The sequence below is a fragment of the Trachypithecus francoisi genome, unplaced genomic scaffold, assembly GCF_009764315.1.
Source record: "Trachypithecus francoisi isolate TF-2019V2 unplaced genomic scaffold, Tfra_2.0 Lachesis_group7, whole genome shotgun sequence".
In the NCBI taxonomy this organism is placed as follows: domain Eukaryota; kingdom Metazoa; phylum Chordata; class Mammalia; order Primates; family Cercopithecidae; genus Trachypithecus; species Trachypithecus francoisi.
In genome coordinates this window covers 24,412,636-24,418,938 of record NW_022681472.1, presented here as the reverse complement: position 1 = coordinate 24,418,938, position 6,303 = coordinate 24,412,636, and the positions used below count along the sequence as shown (strand labels likewise).

General features: G+C 39.8%; 1 long non-coding RNA gene across 1 annotated transcript; it reads right to left on the bottom strand.

Moving 5' to 3' along the window:
* Positions 1 to 902: 902 nt before the first annotated feature.
* On the bottom strand, positions 903 to 4,812 carry LOC117079000. The gene is made up of 3 exons (XR_004435240.1): positions 4,767 to 4,812; positions 2,847 to 2,950; positions 903 to 997 (listed from the first exon to the last, which is right to left on the bottom strand). It is a non-coding gene; the product is annotated as an uncharacterized LOC117079000 (long non-coding RNA).
* Positions 4,813 to 6,303: the final 1,491 nt, after the last annotated feature.

The following is a 6,303-nucleotide window of genomic DNA, read 5'->3' as shown; positions in this document are numbered from 1 at the left end:
CCACCCCATCTAACCCAACAAACATATAGTTAAATAAAAGTGGTGTGATTATGAACACGGCTTCAAGAAAAATCTCAAGATCCCCTGCCATCCAATTGTAGTTCCTAAGTGGCTCCTTTCAGCCCATCATAGAATTTCTGAACAACTGTTGGTCCTTGATTTGGTACTGAGCCTATATTTAGGGTGTAAGCCATTCTGCTACAAGATAAAATTGGATATTGGCTATTTTAAAACTTATTAATATAGCATCAGATCAACTTCTTGTTCAAACTCAAGGATGAGTGTTTAGAAAAAAATAACAGAGAAATAATTTTTCGGAAGACATCTGTCTTAGTCTGTTTTGTGCTACTCCAACAAAAATACCTGAGACTGGGTAATTTATAAAGAACAGAAATTGATTTCTCACTGTTCTGGAATTTGGAAAGTCCAAAATCAAGGCACCAGAATTTGGTTTAGTGAGGGCCTTCTTGCTACCTCTTCACATGGAAGAAGGCAGAAGGGCAATCTAGCCAAATGTTGTGTGAAGCCTCTTTTAAAAGGGCCTTAATCCCCAAATGAGGGAGCAGACCTCTTGGCTTAAACACCTCTGAAAGGCTTCACCTCCTAATACTATTATATTGGCAACACCTGAATTTTGAAGCGACTATATTCAAACCATAGATGCACCGTTTCTTTTTCTTTCAATAGGAAGTCTGATGCAGGGACTAACATGCATTCATTGTTATTTATTATAATCTGTGAATCATCTATTATTGCATTTCATTTCTTTGTTTCATGATAAGAATAATATAAAAGCCTAGCGTGTCAGTGTATATATTACTACACATAGTTAATTTTCCAGTTCAGGCAGGACTCATCAGAAAACCTAAAAACAACCCTGTACAAATCATCAGGAGAATAAATGGTTTCAAAACCTTACATTTTAATGGACGGCAGGAACACACCCTTGCTTCAAAATACCAATTTCCAACTTCTGATAGAGATTAAGATCTCTGAGCTGTCAATGACAATTAGAGGGAGAAAAAGAAGCTGAAGTGTATGACTGTCAAAAGGAGAAGATTAACTCAGGTTCATAAGTTTACTCTAGTTTGCACAGAAAGATCAAATGACGAGGCCCCTAGCCATTCTAAGCAACAAGTAAAATATAATATGATTGGTCTTTTGTTGTGAAGGCAAACAGATCCAATCACTTCTACAGAGCAAGTACACAAGTAGGGTCCATGAAGATAAACAGTGCTGGGTTACACTTGCTGGGCCTGTAGAAGGTGCCCTACGCTCTCTTTCACAGAAGCAGTAGGATGCTTGCATGGTTCAATTCTTGTCTTTCCTAGCACTTTGTAATTTGTAATTAAATGCAAACTTTTGTTAGTTTTTCCTTGTCTGTCCCTCTGCTGACAGTGGTGTTTCATTCATCTTTGCAAAGGTAATACTCTCTATGGAGACATTTGTCTATTTTTGTTTGTTTGTTTCTTTTTTTTTTGAGACAAAGTCTCACTCTGTAACCAGGCTGGAGTGCAGTTGTGTGATCTCGGCTCACCGCAACCTCCACCTCCCAGTTTCAAGTGGTTCTCCTGCCTCAGCCTCCCGAGTAGCTGGGACTACAGGCGCCCACCACCATGCCCAGCTAATTTTTGTATTTTTAGTAGAGACGGGGTTTCACCATGTTGGCCAGGATGGTCTTGATCTCTTGACCTTGTGCTCCATCCACCTTGGCTTCCCAAAGTGCCGGGATTACAGGTGTGAGCCACTGTACCCAGCCAGAGTCATGTGTCTTTAAAGGAACGAATGAAAATCCAAGCTTTCGGTAACAATAGTCTCGACAATGATACTGTCACTCTTTCCCTTTCAGAGATAATTGTGTTATTGCTTCTAAAATGCTGATAGCTACTATTTATTAAGACAGAAGTTTAAATTTTGCTTTATCTTATTTTGTCCTCATGACCAACCTATGTGACAGATATAATATTTTGAAAATTGTACTAATAAACCAAAGCTACCAATTATAGAACTCTCCGAATTAGATATTCTATAATAATCAGATTGGGCATCATTTTTAAACTCTTCCATTCTGGATTCAAGTAATAATTGGCCAGGCTCAGTGGATCATTCCTGTATTCCAGTGCTTTGGGAGGCTGTGGCAGGATTACTTGAGGCTGTGAGTTTGAGACCAGCCTGGGCAACATAGAGAGACCCCATCTCTACAAAAAGTAAAATGTTAGCCAGCCGTGATGGCATGCACCTGTAGTCCTAGCTACTCAAAAGGCTGAGTTGGGAAGATCGCTTGAGCCTAAGAGTCCAAGGCTGCAGTGAGCTATGGGCATGCCACTACACTCCAGCCTGGGTGACAAAGCGAGACCTTGTCTCTAAAAAAAAAAATTGTTGGCTCCATTCCTCACTAGCATGATCTCGAATGTCATGCTAGAGAGCATAATCCTCTATACTTCATTTTTCTCATCTATAAAATATGGAAAGAAAGTGTCTATCTCATCAGTGTTTTATGAACTAAAATAAATAATGCATATAAAACACTTAAAAGTCTGTGCCTGGCACGGTCACAAGGTAAATGCCAGTATGTGGAATTACTCTCTATTTCATATCCACATTTTCCGTACTGAAAACAACTTTCCATTTTTCCTTATGTTAGTTTTTTCCCCTTTTTGATTACTTAGCCAGGAGAGGATTCCTTACTCATCAATGCCTTGTGTGTGGCTGGAAAGGCTGAATACTATACTTGTGAAAAACCACAAAGAATTATGCTCTCAGCATTGACTAGATCAGGAAAAACAAAAAGAACTATGCTCAACCATACAACAACCTGAAAAGGAGGGCCTGGAAAGCATGGTCACCTTGAGCCTTTACGGACGAATTCATCCAATCCTTCCTCATTCTTGAAATTGAGGTGGACCATCTGAGACCATTCAGCTCTCTTCATTTTCAGAAATAAGCTGTTCTATTGTACACAGTTAGAGAAATAAAAGACAGCTGTCAAATAATATCTCCATATCAAATAACAAGATGCACAACGATCACAAAAGAAGAACAATTAGCCTTTGTCTGAAATCTACAGGTTGCCACTGCAGATTGAGCTGGCTCTACAGGTTCATGGATTCAGAAAGATTAGCTCATTGTTTAGGTCTCTTGTTGTCATAAAAGCACCTGGTAATGTACAGCATTTTTCAAAAATGTTATGAAATACTTGGCTGGTTTCTTTGTGGATCAATGAGCAGTCTGGCTCACACAGAAAGAAAGCATCACTTTGTGATGAGGAAGTGCCTTCTGGGTTGGGTTTGGCATGACTTTAGGCTTAAACCCAACCATCTCTGAAAACGCCACATTTTATTCTTGCAAAAAAGCAAATGTCTGTCGGCAAAAGAGGGGTTATAATAAGAAGACAGAGAGGAAGGAAAGCATGGGAAAGAGATGTCATATTATGAGCTGCCTTAATGCAATAAATGGCCGGGTGTTCTGTGGCCTGCATTCCTTTGACAAGGCCTGCTCAGACATCCCATGACCTAGATTCATTCTTTTTATGTTGATGTCATCTTAACCAGAAGCCAGATCTTGATTTGCTCTATAAAATATATCCGGCTTGAGTTGTTTCTGCCAGGAACCACAGTTTCCATTTTATTTTTGAACTCAGTGGATCTCTGATTGTATTTTCTTTTCTAGGACTATCCCAATTTGACAAATCATGAATTCTCATTTGAGGTTTTTACCAAAAAGAGTGTTTGAACAGTTCAGTTCATCTGTCTGTGAAGTTATGATCAATCAATTTTCAAACTTGCCAGCGATTTATATGCTTTTTGAAATCATATGTAGCCTAGTACCATATGGAAAGAACCATGTCTGTCTGTATATGAGAATATTTAATGCTTTGCCTTTATTTGAGGTATTTTAAATGCTCTTTGTAAACCCACATTTGGGAAAATAAACAGCACAGATGCTGCCTTTAACAGAACACTTACTCCCACATTCAAAATACCTTTTAGAGGACACTCTATTAAATGAAAACAAGGTTTACACTCTTTTGACATTTGCAGAAAGGCTATTATAGCATGTGAAGTTCCCTTGGTATTCCTAGACAATTAATCTTAATTATTTTTACCAGTTAAGAAGATCATCTGTAAGGACATTTGATTTAAAGGAGTCACAGTTCCTCTGGTGTTCGTTTTTATTAGGTAAAACATGTAGATATTGCTTCTTGGTCAAATATGGTGTCTCCGTGACTTACAATTAAACTGATGATTTCTCTTTGTCTTCCTTTGCTTTATAGGAGCCAAAATAATGCAGCTTCACTTCTCCTTAATGGATAGAAGACTATGCTATTTTTGCTGCACCCAGAGATAAATTTATTGGTTTTGGAGGACCTTCACTGATGCCAGGTCTCATAACTTCAAAAAAATATTACTAAGTTAAAGCGAATTGAAGTAGTGAAAGTCAGAGTAAGGCAGGGGGTTCAAAGTTGCAAGCAATTTACTTTCTCTAAATGTGACTGTTCATTTATTTTAGAAAAAGCTACCCAAACCAGCATTTTAAATATTCAAACACAGACTTCAAACATGCACCTTTTTATGGGAAGGTGGAGAGATCATTATTAACCTGAAAACAGATATTTTAGAATGAGATGTTTGGCGCTCTCTTTAGTAATAAAAAGTTTTGTAGGTAAGCTTGGGAAACACAGCAAGACCTGGTTTCTACTGAAAACAAACAAACAAACAAACAAACAAACAAAAAAAACAGAAAAAGAAAAGAAAAGAAGAATTTACCTGGGCATGGTGGCATGCACCCACAGTCCCAGCTACTCAGGAGACTGAGGGAGGAGGCTCCCTTGAGCCCAGGATTTCAAAGCTGTAGTGAGCTACAATTGCACCACTGCATTCCAGCCCGGGAGACAGAGCAAGACTGTGTCTCAGAAAATATATACATATATAGTAGGTGGTTTAGAGATGACCATATCATAGAACATAGAGTGATTTTGCTTTTTGAAGTACAAGGGTGGAGGGTAAAGGATGGGGATAAAAAATGTTTCCTGAGTTGGGTTTAAACCCACAGATCTCAGGTATGACTGCAGACTGTGTTACCAAAGTGAACTGGGGTCAGCCTGCCTGGCACAGCAAAACTAAACCCTGATATCAGGACTGCCATGAGAGAAGGCGAGGCATTTATCTCAGGGCACCTAGCAAGGAGAATTAGGCAGTTCATTCTTAAGAGCTGATCTCAATGGCTTACAGGTAAGAGTTTTTTAAGGGAGTGGAGGTAGAGGTTACAGGCAAAGTCATACATCAACACATGGAGGCTGTATGTTGGTTTGACCTCTTGAAGTGGGAGCCCGCAGGCCAGAAGTAGACTCAAAGATTTTCTGATTTGCAATTGGATAAGGAAGTGAAGCTTTGTCTAAAAATTGGGGGTCAACAGAAAAAAATGTTAGCTTTGGCTGGTGGGCATGACCTCCTCCAGGCCCCTTAGAAAAATATCTAGAACGAAGAACAGTGGTCAGAGTTCTATCCTCAGTTTCCCCCTCATCTGAGGTCTATGTGCCAGTGGATCTCTTCAGTGGGGAATCCAGGTTTTCAAAGACAATTCAGGGACATGTGTTAAGATGTTACCTTTAGTTTCTATGGGGGAACCAAACATCTTGTGACCTTAACTTCCTTGGCTATTGTTTTAAGCTATTATTACCTTTTAGCTTATTAAGTTGCTCATTTACTTCTCAGGTCCAGCTAGGTGCCTGGAATTTCACTTGGAGGAATCCAAGGTTTTCCTTTTTTCCATGCTTGGGGGTCCCACAGGCCCCTAAGAGGGGTTCCTGTTCTGTCTCAATTAGAATCACTTGGGAGCTTATAAAATAGATCCAAGCCCATGCAGCACCTCTGGAGGTTCTGAACCCTTGGGTCAGATAGGTGTGAACATCTGGAAGTCCAGATACTAAAGGACTTGGGATGGCCAGTCTGAAGAAGTGCTGCCAGACTAAGGGAACTGCGGTCCGAGTTTCCCACTTAGATCTCCAGTGCACCTGTGAACTGGCACAAGAAGTAAGAGCCAACACCCCAAATTTCAACTAGCCCCTCACCCACCCATCCACACAAACTCCAAACCAATGCCAGCTTCAGGGAGTAGAGTGGGTAAAGCTTTTAAGCCTAAAGTGACCCCAAGCTGAGGGAATGAAGGAGTATTCCATTGGACAAAAACCAAAATGATAATATTAAGATGAGACTACTTAATCATTTAAATGAGTCTGTTCTTGTGACTGAAAGGAACCAGAAAGGTCAAGGCCCTGTCTGAAGTTTCATCTATGGGAGAGTT